The sequence below is a fragment of the Styela clava genome, chromosome 1 (genome assembly GCF_964204865.1).
Source record: "Styela clava chromosome 1, kaStyClav1.hap1.2, whole genome shotgun sequence".
Lineage (NCBI taxonomy): Eukaryota > Metazoa > Chordata > Ascidiacea > Stolidobranchia > Styelidae > Styela > Styela clava.
Window position 1 is genome coordinate 7,209,977 of NC_135250.1, and position 14,881 is coordinate 7,224,857.

General features: G+C 31.8%; 2 protein-coding genes across 2 annotated transcripts in view; both read left to right on the forward strand.

The window, feature by feature from the left end:
* The window catches only part of LOC120338473 (uncharacterized), a 57,350-nt gene that overhangs the window by 34,162 nt on the left and 8,307 nt on the right, over positions 1–14,881 (forward strand). The window lies entirely within an intron of this gene.
* Positions 4,905–14,881, forward strand: part of LOC120347319 (protein DD3-3-like) — a 69,123-nt gene continuing 59,146 nt past the window's right edge. The window contains exon 1 of the mRNA XM_039417241.2: positions 4,905–4,914. The gene's annotated coding sequence lies outside the window, so the exon portion shown is untranslated. The remainder of the gene's footprint in view (positions 4,915–14,881) is intronic.

The following is a 14,881-nucleotide window of genomic DNA, read 5'->3' on the forward strand; positions in this document are numbered from 1 at the left end:
GGTCTTTAACCCGGAAGAATTGTTACCGATAACTTCCTGCTGAGGATTTGTGTTTTAGCTACGATACAAGTAAATACTATGAATAATATGAGTAATTTTATTGATATTTTACTATTAATAAGCTATTTTGCATGTTGAGAAATGATCATATTATGAATTTTACAAATGTAACCCATAATGGTCAAATGTTTTGGAAGACATTTTTCAACGGTTTTTCCCAGTACCACTATTAGCATAAAAGCATATTTTTTTGCTGATGCATTTATTATAATAAATAAACTCATACTCGATTGAGTATGTTCCATGGATATATCGTACTGTTAAGGCACGACTCATCTATGGCTTCTGTTTGGCAGTGACAATTTTTATCTATCATTGTGCACGTATATATATATAATTTCCCAAATAAATACCCGAAGCGTTTTCCATGTGAAATTGAAAATAACATCAATTACAACGGTATTGGTTGTCAATTAGCAAATAAATGAAACCAAAAATATTGAATTTAAATTCCTACTTTCTGTTTTGATCAAACATATTTACATAATCAAAAATGATTTTCAGGAATAAAATGTATAGATAATACCGAACTAATTACGCTTCTATAAAATATAACGAAGCATTAATTAAATACTATAAGCTTAATTATTCAAGGCGATTTGTGATAAATTCTCGTTTCAAAAATATATTTCCAAAAATTTGACACACAGCAGGTTACAAATTTAATCACGCGAAATGTCAATCCATCAAAATATTCTAAAAATTATTGGTGTCGTAATGTTTTCACTTTTGATTATAATTTTTGCATTTTGAAAGATATTTCATATTGAATGTCACTTGATTTGGTTTTATTTGAAATATTTTACGTGTAATATTTTATTTTGTGGTGGTATGCGGACGTTATTGGAACTTATTTTCGGTGTGTCACAAAAATCTTCAAAAATAGGTAAATTTGATTTATCTGAATAACTATGCAAAAAAAAACTTGGATTTAAGAGTTTTGACGACATTTTCAAATGTTGATATTCAAATTGTATTTATTAAAAAGCGTTTATTTGCGAATATTCTAAAAATTGTATACACTTTCGGTTCACTTTTCGTGTACTAAAGTCACAATTTCGCTAATATCATACAGCAATAGAATATTCTCGGTATTTTTTTTAAATAAATTGTTTGTATTTCATTATTCTACAAAAAAACGACCATAGCTTCTAGAACTTGCTGATTCATCGTTAAAAAAACATCTTTATCTTAAAGAGGGATTATCATTGAAATTCGCGTTTCACTTCTATCTATCTTTTCAAGCATATATTTAAAAATTAAAAAGTATACATTAATGAAGTTACAATGCTGGGTACATCCATAAAGCTCGAACTTCAAAAACTACATTAGATTACATAAAGATATATCGACAAAAAAATGTGATTGAAATGCTCTGCCATTGTAAATCATACTTCATTTTTTACATCACCCACTTTTGCATTAAGATGATTCATATTCATCATGCATAATTCATAATTTTGAACGAAAATTGAAAATATTTTCAAAACTTTCCTTGATCTTGGTGTAAATTGAGGATTAAAACTGACAAGTAAATGTAAATCGTTACTGCCTATATCTCGAGTCTTGTTTTGAGCGAATATACAAAAAATTTTCATTTTTCCGTTTTTATTTTTGTCGCATCATTGTTTCGCTATAAATCCAGATTTCGTTTTGTATAATGACTATCATCTGACTACTTTTTGCCTTCGTCCTCATTATTTTTGTTCTTCAGGTACTACTATGACGTCACAATTATGTCATATGTCAAAAATAAACGGTGTTGCTAATTTAAAAGAAATTGTAGTAACATTTTACTAAGAAAAATATTTTTATAAATTAGGCTGAAACTATCTATTTTGCTGTAACATAATTTAACACAATTTAACGTAAAAACTCAAAAAAATAACTAATAAAATTTTCATTAAGGTATCGATTTAGTCATTTTTAACGTACCGCAGTTTTAAATAAAAAATCAAGTATGTGCAATGCATAAATCAATACAAAAATACTAAAGTTATCTACCCACCATGCATGATCACGTTTTTTCTATTATAAAAGGTTTCATTAGGGTAGTATCTCGCGGGTAATCGTGTTAGGCCAAATTAGCCCAAAATGTCGACGCGAAAATCGATAGGTAATTTGCGAGAAGCAAAAATAGCGTAACCACCGCAGTTATTAAACTACGGCAAAGAGAAAGGGGGTTCTATGCAGAAAATCGTGTTTTACGCTGTAATTTAGTTGTTAACCAGATTTAGTATTAGTTTTAAAAATAGATTTAAGAATTGGGTATCTGAGACCAAAACTGCGAAAATCCCGCGAATGCGCGGTAAGGTATACCTGTGTGGATTTCTCATATTATGTAACTTGTTGTTTTGTTTCACTGTTTAATTTGTTTCAAATTTTATGCTATATACATCCATTTTTCTTTGTAATATTCCTCCGAATAAGCAACCGAGGTGAATTTTGTTCAAATCGCTGTATTCACTATCCGGCATAGCGTATCCAATTTGTTGCACTTTTGTAAGGCGGTGGCATATATATACACATGTTTTATTTGAATCACTGCCTAAAACATGGCTCAGGACGAGCGGCATTTTAAATGTGGGTAAAGAAAGGCTGAGATCATTTTCAATGATATTAATATTATCCGCTTGTAATAGCTTACTCTAAACAATATACTGAACCCGGAGTAAAGCTTGGAATAAAACGACAATTTCCAATCTACACTATCAACATAGTAAAGCTAGCATAAGGCCACAAATCCGAATAAATTTTGTTGACGGTTTTCGAAATTGCGGCCGTGCGACCATTTCTTGCTGCGATTCTCATGGTTTATACCGTACTATAGGTTATATAATTCCTATGATGGTTTAAATTTAAACAGCATTTGATAAAGCGTGGCACATCTATAACCCGCGTTCAAATATCACGATTATCATTGTTTCATGCTTGATGACACGCGCTCAATTTACGACAACAGAACGGAAATCTTTATTTGCTGATCTATTCCTAAATATGTTAACAGAGGTCTTTGGTAGTGCGGTTTCGCGTTTGTCTTCGTGCTATAGGTAAACACTGTAGTCCGTTTACTATAAAACTAAAAAACAGGTTATGGGCGGAAGTGAGTTTAGATTGTATCCGGGTTTAGTGTGATTTATCTGTGGTTCATGTTAGGACGTTGTAACCCGATCTTCAGCATGGTTTGTAATTTGAAACGGAATAGCTGTAGCTAATCCAAATTGCAAAAAGGATTTCCGATTTCAATGCTACCTGAGTAAATACTTCAGGTGACCTTCCGAAGATTTAAAGTTGAGGATGTTAAGAAAAAACTTCCGTTCCCATTTTTTCAAGGACGTCCAAGGTTAGAGGTGCGCGGAATAAAAAAAGAATTTATTTTAAATGTAGTTTAAAAACTGTTCAGACCAAGTTGTATATAGAAGTATACTGAGAATAAAGAAAATAAGCTTTTTCAAAATTGTTGAGGTTTTGTTGAAAACTGCATTTTTGAATTAAAATGCACTCATTTTAACCCTCTATTACTGGATGCGGACAAAATTAGTGTTGTACCAGTCGGGTTAATGCATGCATAACCACCACGCGATGAAAATTAGATTAATCGTCACGGTACTCATAACTTAGTAGGTAGATCGTACTCGCTTACATCCATTTGCAGAAACGATATCTCGAAGGTTGGTCGATTTCGGCAAAGTTAAAATTACCGATTTTGAAACTTTGGGCCATGTATGGTCAAACATATTTTATCATTTTCCATGCGAAATTGGTGTTTTATTGAAATTTACATTTTTTGCCGAAAGATCTGATAAGGTAGCTGTAACATCAATGGGAATAGCCGCGGTAAGCCCAAGGCGAGCTACTTAAATATTTATATATATATATGTCATGTAGTATTGTATCCTTTAGTTGTTGACAAGCATAAGTAAACAGTGTTTGCAAAGAAAGTGTACTGCAGTACAGTCAGATTGGAATTTCGACGACATGAGAACTGAATTTAAAGCAAAGTACCGTAGGCGTAGACTATCGATAACGGGAGCTGAGTTTACCATTTCTCATATTATTTTCTCACTAAATTTACGATACTCGATATTTCAACTTTTATTGTTTTATAAAAATTACCACAATTAAAAATCATTTTTGAATTTTTGCAAAATTTCTAAATTGAACTTCTGTTTTGCCTGTATATTTTATCGTTTCCGTGCATTACCCCAGCGCACTTAGTATTGTGTGAAATGCGATAAAGAAGACGCTTTTAAAATAGAATATATAACAAGAAACGCAAATGGTGTTCTACGTCGTTTGGTCTGAAAAACTAGATTTCATCATTATTATTATATTGAATTAATTTAATTAAAGGGAGTTATTTCAATACATAATCCGTAAAACCAGAATACAAGTCTATCAGCGAGAGACTGCAATAGCACATAGGATGGGACATCAAATGGCGATTGATACTACACATTCAACCATATTCCTAATTGTTTTATACGATTATCAATATAAAATGAACTCAAGAAGGTATATTTAAACGACCAAGCTATAACGTAGTCAGCGTTATTAAAACAGTGCAATTAAGAACTCAATTGACCATTGGTCAGTTTGTCCACGTCTGGAGATTTCTTGTCGTCTTCATGGACATCTGATGCAGCAAATTTATTACAATACTAGTTGTAATAAATTCCAGGTCAATTGCGCGAAATATTTTCCCAATCAAATTGTACTTTGGACGGCATGCAATAAATGTCATGTGGTTTCGTTTTTCCAAAGGCAATTATTTATGATGTCATTAGTGAATTACGTCATAGAAACAACGGTGGAACATCCGAACTTGAATAAAAATGACGGTGTGTTGTATTAATACTATTGAAACTCTGATATTGTGAACGATAATATTATGTCTTATATAAACATCTTATAAATAAAGGAGTTACATTAAACTAAATCTATACGGTTTCATCATATGGCAGACGCAGAAAATCGCATTATCATACTCGATTAAGCATAGAAATCATATATTTCCAACTTAAAATTGCCAATATCGCACGAGAAAGGTACTTTCGAACTCTATATAGCGTAGAGGAAGAATTTGGTTCCGATATAATCTATATCGGCATATATCGTGTTGTATTTTGCTCGTTCGATTTCTCGAAACGTTATGACGTTTTCGCGCATACACGTGACCCGTATTGTGACGTTTATCCCAGAAGCCGTGAGCATAAGCGAAAACTTATTCTATTCTGAACTGTTTGTAACATTTCCATGATAATATGTAGGTCAATCATTTTTTACATATACATCATCTATTTTATGGAGTTTTGTTATATCAAGCATGAATTTGACTTATTCTCGCAATGTTTCAATCGCACATGCTTGATTTGGGATATTTTTCAGGGTTGTTAGTATTAAACTTGTCACCTTTTGGCAATTTGTCCTTGTTAATTTAAAATAACCCAGTCGCTCCTTATATGGAAAGAGGTCAAAACCAAATATGAAATATATTTCCTAAATGCTACCTCCATGTAGAATATCAAATAATCTTTTGAAAGTATGATTTTTAATAGTTTATTTAAAAAACGAATGCAAAAACGAAATATTTCGGAAAATTTTGCGTGTGAAGAATCGTGTCTTATAGTTATGAATCTCTTACTACTTCATGATAAGTTACGGTGACCGGCAATTACAGTTTTTTTGATATTTCAATTTGTTGCAAAAAATTCAAGATCATGGAGGGTCGTTTTTTTAATTTTTGGTCTTGCTCTCCAAGCTGTACCTATCCGTCACGAATGTGTCCCGACGTCGGTGACGTCATAACCGACCTCTATCTAATTAGTCTTTGATTCGTTGGCTCCAAAATCGAATTTATACATTTGGGGTGAAATTTGAACCAGACATTCGTCTTTGCCAGTACGGTACTGCTACTGCTACGGACTTGACGAAAGCACTGTTTTCTAAACTTGAATAGTAAAGCTGTATGTAAAAATGTAGTATCAAGAATAAACTGAAAGTGCGATCGGAAATTGATTAATATAATACACATCAGATGAAATATTATTGTCTGCTGACCGACGCTTTGTAATATATTCCATGAATAACAGTGTTCGTGATGGATTTAGTATTTTCGAAACGATAGACGAAGCCAGACGCTCATTAGGATTGCAATGTCGTTTCATAATGTTTCGATCGCCAAGCTGGTAGCATGACTTTCTAGTTGTAGCTGAAGGGCACATGTTTGTATATTTGATTTAGTGATATGTTTCGCGTATTGTTTGATGTATATTTTGGTATTGAACGAGTAAGGAGGCAGGTGTTAAGTAGCTGGCAGGGAATAGAGTAGAAATGAGATGTATTTAGATTTATGTTTTGCCATTTTGAGTAAGTTTGAGTAGAAATTTGTGAACAAAACCCGGAATTCTTAAAACAAAATTGTAAAAAAGTGAAAATTTGATATTGTGCTGTAATTGTCCTAGTAGTACCAAATTTTAATCATTGAAATTCCTAAAACATTTTTTGAAAAAAAAGCTCCAAAAATTTCAGAAACCAGCCCTCTGCAAAATTACGTAATAAGTGTCAGCCAAGGTTCAGGACTAAGACCTACATTTAAATCGAACGTACACAATGGGATATTTGTATTTTATATCAGTGAAAGGCTTCATGTCGGAAGTAGAAAATAACACATTTTACTGTTTCAAATTACAAAACAGAACATGCATTTTTCATTTGTTTCGTGAAATTTTCTCCAAACAAAACATGATAATTTGTGATAAGTGGCACTTCGCTACAACTTAACATAAAATCCTCAAAGGTTGGAATTCGACGCTTTAGTGTCGTTCAATAGTTTGAAAGCTAACCATATACCGGTAACTTATCATTATCATTGTTTTAAACATAGACTAAACACAATGCATTTTATATGGAACCTCTGTAATAGGCCAAGAATAATAACAGTTTTCTAATGAACCATGATTTGTAGATTTAAATTTGATTTTCCGGAATAAAAAAATAAAAAGAAACATCGCAAGGTGCGAATCAAATTTTCGGGAGACGAATCGTCTGTTGCAATCTTTAGGCGTCCTAGAATTACCGCATTCGACTATTATTATACCGTATATGTCGCATATTTGTGTGGATATACCATTCGGTGCTCTCGCAAAGCGCTAAACCGTGATACAAGCTATTTAAAAGAGATTATGACTTTTGTTTAACGTTCAATTATTATTATTATTAAATGAAAGCTCACTAGTAATTAGCTTGTAAATTATTTGTCGGATGTGTGACACGTCTGATGAGGCTTTGTGCTAATATAAATCCATAATCCGCTAAAAATATCCTTTTAATATCATTGATATGGATTTTGTCTACATTGATAGAATAAAGCTGACACTCGTCAAAATGAAAAAAAATATATATTAAGTTTTGAACACGTTTTACAGTAATGAAGATTGAAAATTAGATGTATATATAAAGGCGATCTTTGTCTATGAGTTGATTTTTTACAAAAAAATTTTTTTAATATGTATGTAAATAATTTATATTCATTACATATTTTCAGCATAACAACTATAATTCTGTTTTGCGGTATTTTAATATCGAAACTATGAATCAACTTTATATCTTTTTTATGTAAATCCGCTCAGAAAATTTGTTACTTGTGGAAATGATAATCTGCTTTATGTTTCGGTGAGAAACGCATCGGGAAAAATTTTGTCTACGTCATCATACGTCATATTTAAAAATTAGCGATGAATGCATAATATTTTTTGAAGTCGCGATATTCCTAGTCCTTGTTTTTCACCATATGTGATTTATCGACCTTTTTCGAATTTTGTTTATTGTTTACATGAATATGTTTATAATAAACATATCAAATTGTCGTAAACAGGCGTCAACGCACCTGAAACTATTTTCGATTGACGGGGTGATAATTTTAATACGATGTTTTCAAGTTTGGATTATTTTACGTAACAACTGTATGCCATAGATAAATCAAGTATAAATAATTTGATACACAGATTATTTTGAGCGATAAAAATCTACATCTAATCACTCTGTGTCAGTATTTGTTGCCAAATTCCCGACTTAGAGTGTCATTGCCTTCGGGCTTTTGTGTGTACCCGCAATTTATATCCGCTTCTCAAGCCTTTTTGTCGGTAAATTGTACAAATATCCCCCCAAATCTGATTCTTTAGTGTGTAATTTTTGATTACGAAACCAAAATTAAACCTCAATACAGGATTTACGGATGGGTTCTCATCTGTACCGTTTTTTAGGTCGTTTTATAGCAATTCAAGCGGCGTAAAATTATACATTTGTTTGCAATTGTCGGAAATTAGAGAGCCAACTTTGTCACATTATCTGAGAATCAAAGCGATTTCCAAATGTCTAATGTAGTTCGATTTGATGTGATGTCATAGCATTATTTACAATAAATTTAATATTAGGACAGTTATGATTAGTTACTTCTAATATTACGTACCAAGTCCACATAGGGAATTACTGCAATGTACAGTATTTCTAAAAACAAAATTTAATATATTGAAATTTTCGATGATAAACACACGTAAAAGTGTCGAAACAAATAGAAAAATGAAATTGATTATTTTATTGAGTGTAATTATTATTTTATTATTTCATTTTTGGGGCAAAATCATCATTTTTACCGAATTTTACGAGATGTAAATGTATAAAGCGTTGTATGGTCCTTCATAACATAATTACGGTATAAAGACAATTTACAAAGTTTTTAACACCTGTTAAGAAATTTCACAAGGTGAAAGAAAATCAAAAACAAATCCGATTTTAATGATTGTACTAATTAATTCGGTCTCTTATAGCAGTGAGGATAAACGCTCTATATAATTTTTAGTTTTTGTAACATTTTCAAGTGTTTTATTAGATTTTGCCAAAATAAAGTGATGTAATCTGTAATTTTCTACCAAAATTCACAACACAAGCGTGAGAGAATATTCCTATTTAAATTGGTCGACCGAACACGCTTCATCAAGCATGAACAATAAATGAATCGCGCTTTTCAGTTGTAGTTTAAGTACAGGCTATGCTTAAACGAATACGATAATATCGTCTCCCTCATTCAAACAAGCATTAATCTTAAATTATAAGGTTTTGAAGATAAATTATATGCTTTTTGCTTATTGAGCTTTGTTGGCTAAATTCCAAAATCGGTTTGATTGTGGGAACCTCGTTAAATCGTTATTCAATTTTGAATGTAACCGGTATAAAGTTATTGGGCCTGTGTCGGATATGATTCACCTCCGTTGACCCCAACGTGACGTAACCTTTGTAACCCAAGTCCAGACCAGATGTCTGTTATGCGGGGGCTATAAGTGTTCTGTTTGTGGGAAATATACGATTTTCGCAGATTTTGTCCCTAATTTGAGTATTATCCCATAAAAAGTGTTTTAAATTGTGACTCATAATGCAACCCATGAAAATGGGTTAGCTTCTGCGCTATTGTTGTCTCAATGCCCACGTGAGATTTGAATTCTTTCTCACTTTTCCCACAATTCAAATATTTTAGGGTGGTCATGTGTAAAAATCCAATAATTATAATAAAAAAAAACATTGCACAAACTCTAACATTCATTTTCCATTCCAATGGTTTAAATTGATAGGTCTAAAATTAGAGAAATATACAAGATTTATGAATAAATTTCGCAAAAATAATGCATGGCACTTACTATACTTTTGAAATGTTAATTTATCACCATTAGAGGATCTAGAACGACAGCTATTGAATATTTTAGGCATATCTCTTTAAAATATCTAGGTAAAGTTATAATTTTTTCTGTAAAGCCCAACTTTTTAAAAAAACACAAGTTTCAAATATTCCCAATCTATTTAGGATGAATTTTTTTGTAAAATTACATTTTTTGTAAAATTCCCCCGAACACCTTTTAAAGTTACTCATTCACAGTTATCTGGTATCTCAAAATCTAATGTTTTGACCAATTCCAATTTTGAGTAGATATCACCGTTTGGCCACTTTGAAAAATGATCAAAATTCACCCAAATTTTTAAATTATTCTCATTAATGAAACATTACAATACCGACTATAGTACTATCACTGTCTAATGCACGCGAATTACTGTAGATTTTTTACATTGAAGGAACGTTTTGCGGATATGACTAATCTACGATTTAATGTAAATAGTCCATTATCTCCCATTGTTATGCTATTTTTGTGTGAAATTATACCAAAAATAAAACAATAATATTCATACAAATTACGAAAATTTATATTAAAATAATTTTTATCAGATATTGTGCCATTTTGATACTATTCAATGCTTAAAATCACGATTGATTTTAATGACATTCCATGGGAAATGAAATATTTAGTTTGGATAAAATTGAGGTAAAAAATTATAGCTTGCCATTTATTGTAAATTGGTCCCAAATTTTGTTGTTGGAAAAATTGAAAATTGCGTTTGAAAGTTTGGATTTTGGGTCAAATATACAAGTGAGACAGACATTTTTTATATCTTATTTTTTTTTGTTTTTTTTTAACTGTCTGAGACAAGAGACAAGTCTTTCTTGCACATCGCACGATTTTGAAATTGATATTGAGGTTGGCTCTGTTGTATTTAAATTTAATTTGACAATAAAAATAGACCTAATCATATCGATAGTAATAAAACATCGATATTAGATACAGTTTAGGATAAACAATAATGCCAGTCTATTTTAAGTGAACGTACACACGAGTTTCGGTGTTTTTAATTTGCTAATATTTTTTGCAAAAAATAATAAAAATGATGTAATTGGTAATTCAAAAACAATAAAATTACGGTTGGACCATGCATAAAAAAGTAAAAAAACACGCTGGTAATTTAACCGTGGGTTGGACATGTTCAGTTCGAAACCTGTTCAATCCATCCTATCGAATCATTTATGAAGTGGCAATCCAACCCGAAACTAATTCAAAATCTAATAGTGCTTATAGTTATAGGGATTTCTTGTTCAAAGTCTTGTTTAAAGGACAATTGTAAAATATTTTTATATGTTCAACTTAGGGATGGTTCCAATCTCCATTGGGATGGCCTCCCCTTGTTGCGGCATATTTGAGCTGCCCAATACAAGCTATTTTATTTTCAAGTGCTACTAAACTAGAATATGATTCCGATATTCCTTAATCAAATAATTGTTTAATAATCTTCAACCCGAGTAAAAACGTGATAAGATAATAACTGCGTTTTCAAAGTTAACCATGTTCAAATATTTTAATTATGGTATAACGATTAAATATCAATTATTCGATCCGTGAGAATGACTTAACTTGATATTATTAATTTAATTTCAAACGAGGGACTGTTTGTATGAACGGATTGTTACGATGTATGCAAATATGCACGTTATAAACTATGGAGTTTGGATTGGATTTCATTGAAATTTACGTTAATTTCCTGAATATTGTTTGTAATAATTTTGGTTTTGTCAAATTCACAAGCTACCGCTGCGAGAATTTTGAAATTAGTTATGTGAATCTTGCACATTGAAGTATTCCCAAAATCACACCAATCTTTGTGATGTAATAGAGTCTTTGTTTGTCATGTGGTGTGATCGTTTGTGACATCACATACGATTAAAATAAGTTTTCACCTTCTATTTCATTGAGGTGTTTAGATTTTACTTTATTTAAAATTTTATTTACTCAAAAATATTAATACTTGTTTATTTTTAATCATGCCGTGTTAATTAAGGTTTACAATCAAATTCTAATTTAAAGTAAAATGTCACACAATTGTTACGTTGCATTAGCCTTTAATTCATAAGGTTAATGTAAAATAAATTATATCGCTTTATATCTCGCGGCTCTTGTGATCAGGCAATCAAAGTACTAACGCGACATCGCATTCTCGCTTATCTTCACCACGGTGCAAAATACCTTCGCTGATGAGAATCCCACGTGAGCACCTCGAATTATTTTAAAACCTGCTAAATACCGGCGCCATGTTTGAAGATAGGCTCACATAATAATATTTTTCTTATGGCAAATAAAAAAATTATATTTTAATCCCGTAAACTAAACAAACGTAATCTATATATTAGTAGGTGATATACAGTAAATATACCAAAAAATAACAAATTGATTCATAAAACACGAGCCATTTGTCTTTAAACAAATTATCACAGACCACGCATGAAACGATAAAAATAATTCCTATTTATCTATACATTAGGCTAGAATAGTATTTAACTTATTCAACATAGATCTATGGATTTAACTTTGATAAACAAACATATAAGCGTGTGTGTCTCTTTTATATAGTGACATATCTCAGATAATATGGGATTATAAGGCGACAGTCTCTCTATTATAATTACCTAATATAAACATTATTTTATTAAAAATGAAATTTGATTATTTAAATAAACAAACTGTTTCATTTGCTTGCATGTTGTCTCGTTTAGGCAAAGGGGTAATAAAATCCCTTGAATAATGATTTTACGTTATTTTTCGTAGTATTTCAGCGATCTTCTGCGTTTTAGTAGAACTTCATTCTAATTTACTTATTGTATGCAGTTAGGTTTGTTAACCTTCTTAACTATTACACGTTGTGGTGTGCCTTAAGTGCGTGGTTTTGTGGTCGCAATTAAGCCGTCACCAGCACCTGCCACCAGCTTTTACGCCGCCGGATCACGATTTTTAGTTAATTTTCTTCACGAAGCCGCGATTTTCAGCGAATTACATCGATTGCTTAATTCTTGTAATAACCATTATTAATTAACTTAGTCTGTGCTGTAGACATTATCGGTTTTCGAATTGTTTTTTGTACCTTTAGTTACATTTAGCTAAGCGTATAACGTAAATGCATCATAATATGCTTATAAGCAAGTGATAACAGCATTTATGCCTAATCATAGATGATCTAACCCCAATTGAGACCTTAAAAAATCAATTGTGACTGTTGCGATTCTGGGTCCGTAGGGATTTTTGATGCGTGTTTTGAAATCTACTGCACTTTGTTTACTTACTTTTGAAAGTGCGCGCGTTCAAAGGTTATACGGGAGCTTTGAAATCAAATACATATCGGTCAGGTACTTTGTTGATTACACTTCTCTTTATCTTAAAATGCAATTTTTGATATGATAGCAAATGGACTTTGATATTTGCTTGTTCTTACTTTACTTTGTTGTTGTTCACTTTATTTGCAACAAAGCAAAATGCCAATTTGTATTGCAAAAGCGGTATGATTGAAGTAAAAAATATCTCATCATAGATGTTGACATCAAAAAATACAGTAAACGCTTCAATTTAACGAATATTTAGTGATGCATCCTTATTTCCATATTCATTAAAATCGGGTATATCCTTACTTTCTATGACTCTTGTTTTTAACGAGACATCCATAATAAAAACATGAATAATGTTTTGAAACTACTAATATTTTCAATCGCATCACAGTCTAGACAATTTTCCTCGATGTATTTTTTTCGTTTTTATATTTTCATGTTTTGGATAGGTTTATGCATTTAGGCATAAATCGATCGATAAACAGAATGCTTATTGCTGAGGGACGCTTTAATCAGGCTTTTGGCGACGCAGCAAAACATATGTCGCGATTTGATTTAGCTTGAATCAATTTGCACGCTCTGTCTTCGAATGGTGCATATCTCCTCAAGGGACTTGAAGTACTTTTCTGTATGTGTCTAGGAGAATGTATTTTTGTATATATTTTGATATATCATTTATAATGGTTTGTAGTTGCCAATGTAGTCAATTTTAGGTCTTTATATGACATTCGTATTGGGCATACATTGATTTATGTTTAAATAAGTAAATGCGCAATCAAAAAATGTTGTTTCAAAGATGTTCAAACTGTGCAAAAATTAAAACCCGACTAGACCGAAATAAATATTGTTTGATAGTTATAATATAGCCTATCATAAATTAAAATTCAAAAGCTGGCGCGTATCCTGGGGAGTATGCATATTTAGTTTATAATTTATATGAATAAACGTTTGATTTGTCGCGAGTCTTGTAAAAATATTGATAAACAGCATCAGGCCGCCCGCTGATATGATATAATTTGTCTATCAGTTGTATATCTTGAAATAAAAACAGCTCCGCGCTGCTGGAAACTTTCATGACGGCAGAAGATACGAACGATAAGGCGGCGACACTGACGATTCTTACGTCACAGTCGCTTGTAAGACGAGAGAAGTTGATAAATCATTTTTTCTCTCTCTTATTTCCAAGATAGTAAAATTAAACATCGTAATAAATTTGTCGACATTATGTTGTGGGATTCGAATAAGCAGCAAGCGGATTCACCGCGTTTTGCCAGAAGTGTTAAAATTAAGCGAAGTGATATATCGGACAGTACTTTCACTGCTAACGAACTTGCGAGATTGGATTTACGTGACAGAAAGAAAAGTTTAAAGCTATTTAGCTGGGATAGATACTTTTTTGGAAATATGGTTATATCCACTTTCGACAGTCCGGTGCCACGACACCGCGACAAGGACGCCAGAGTCCGTCGGTCGAAATCTTTGCCGAAAAGGAACTCGGGCTTGCACAGAAGAAATAGCCTTGTTGGTGAATGTCACCCAAAACGATTCCGACAAGTAAATCAGGTGTGTAGTACATTCATTACTGCATTATGGAGATGTCAACATTCGATTTTCAATAAAAGGGCGATTTTTCTACTAAAAATTACTGAATAAATTCGATATTCTATTTTGATTATTCAATATTGAAATTTTTGGAGACGGGACGCCAATTTTTAACAAACTGACATGTTCCAATTTGAATAATCTTGGAGTTGTCAATCTGTCAATGGACTCGGCGTAGCTTGTTTTCTG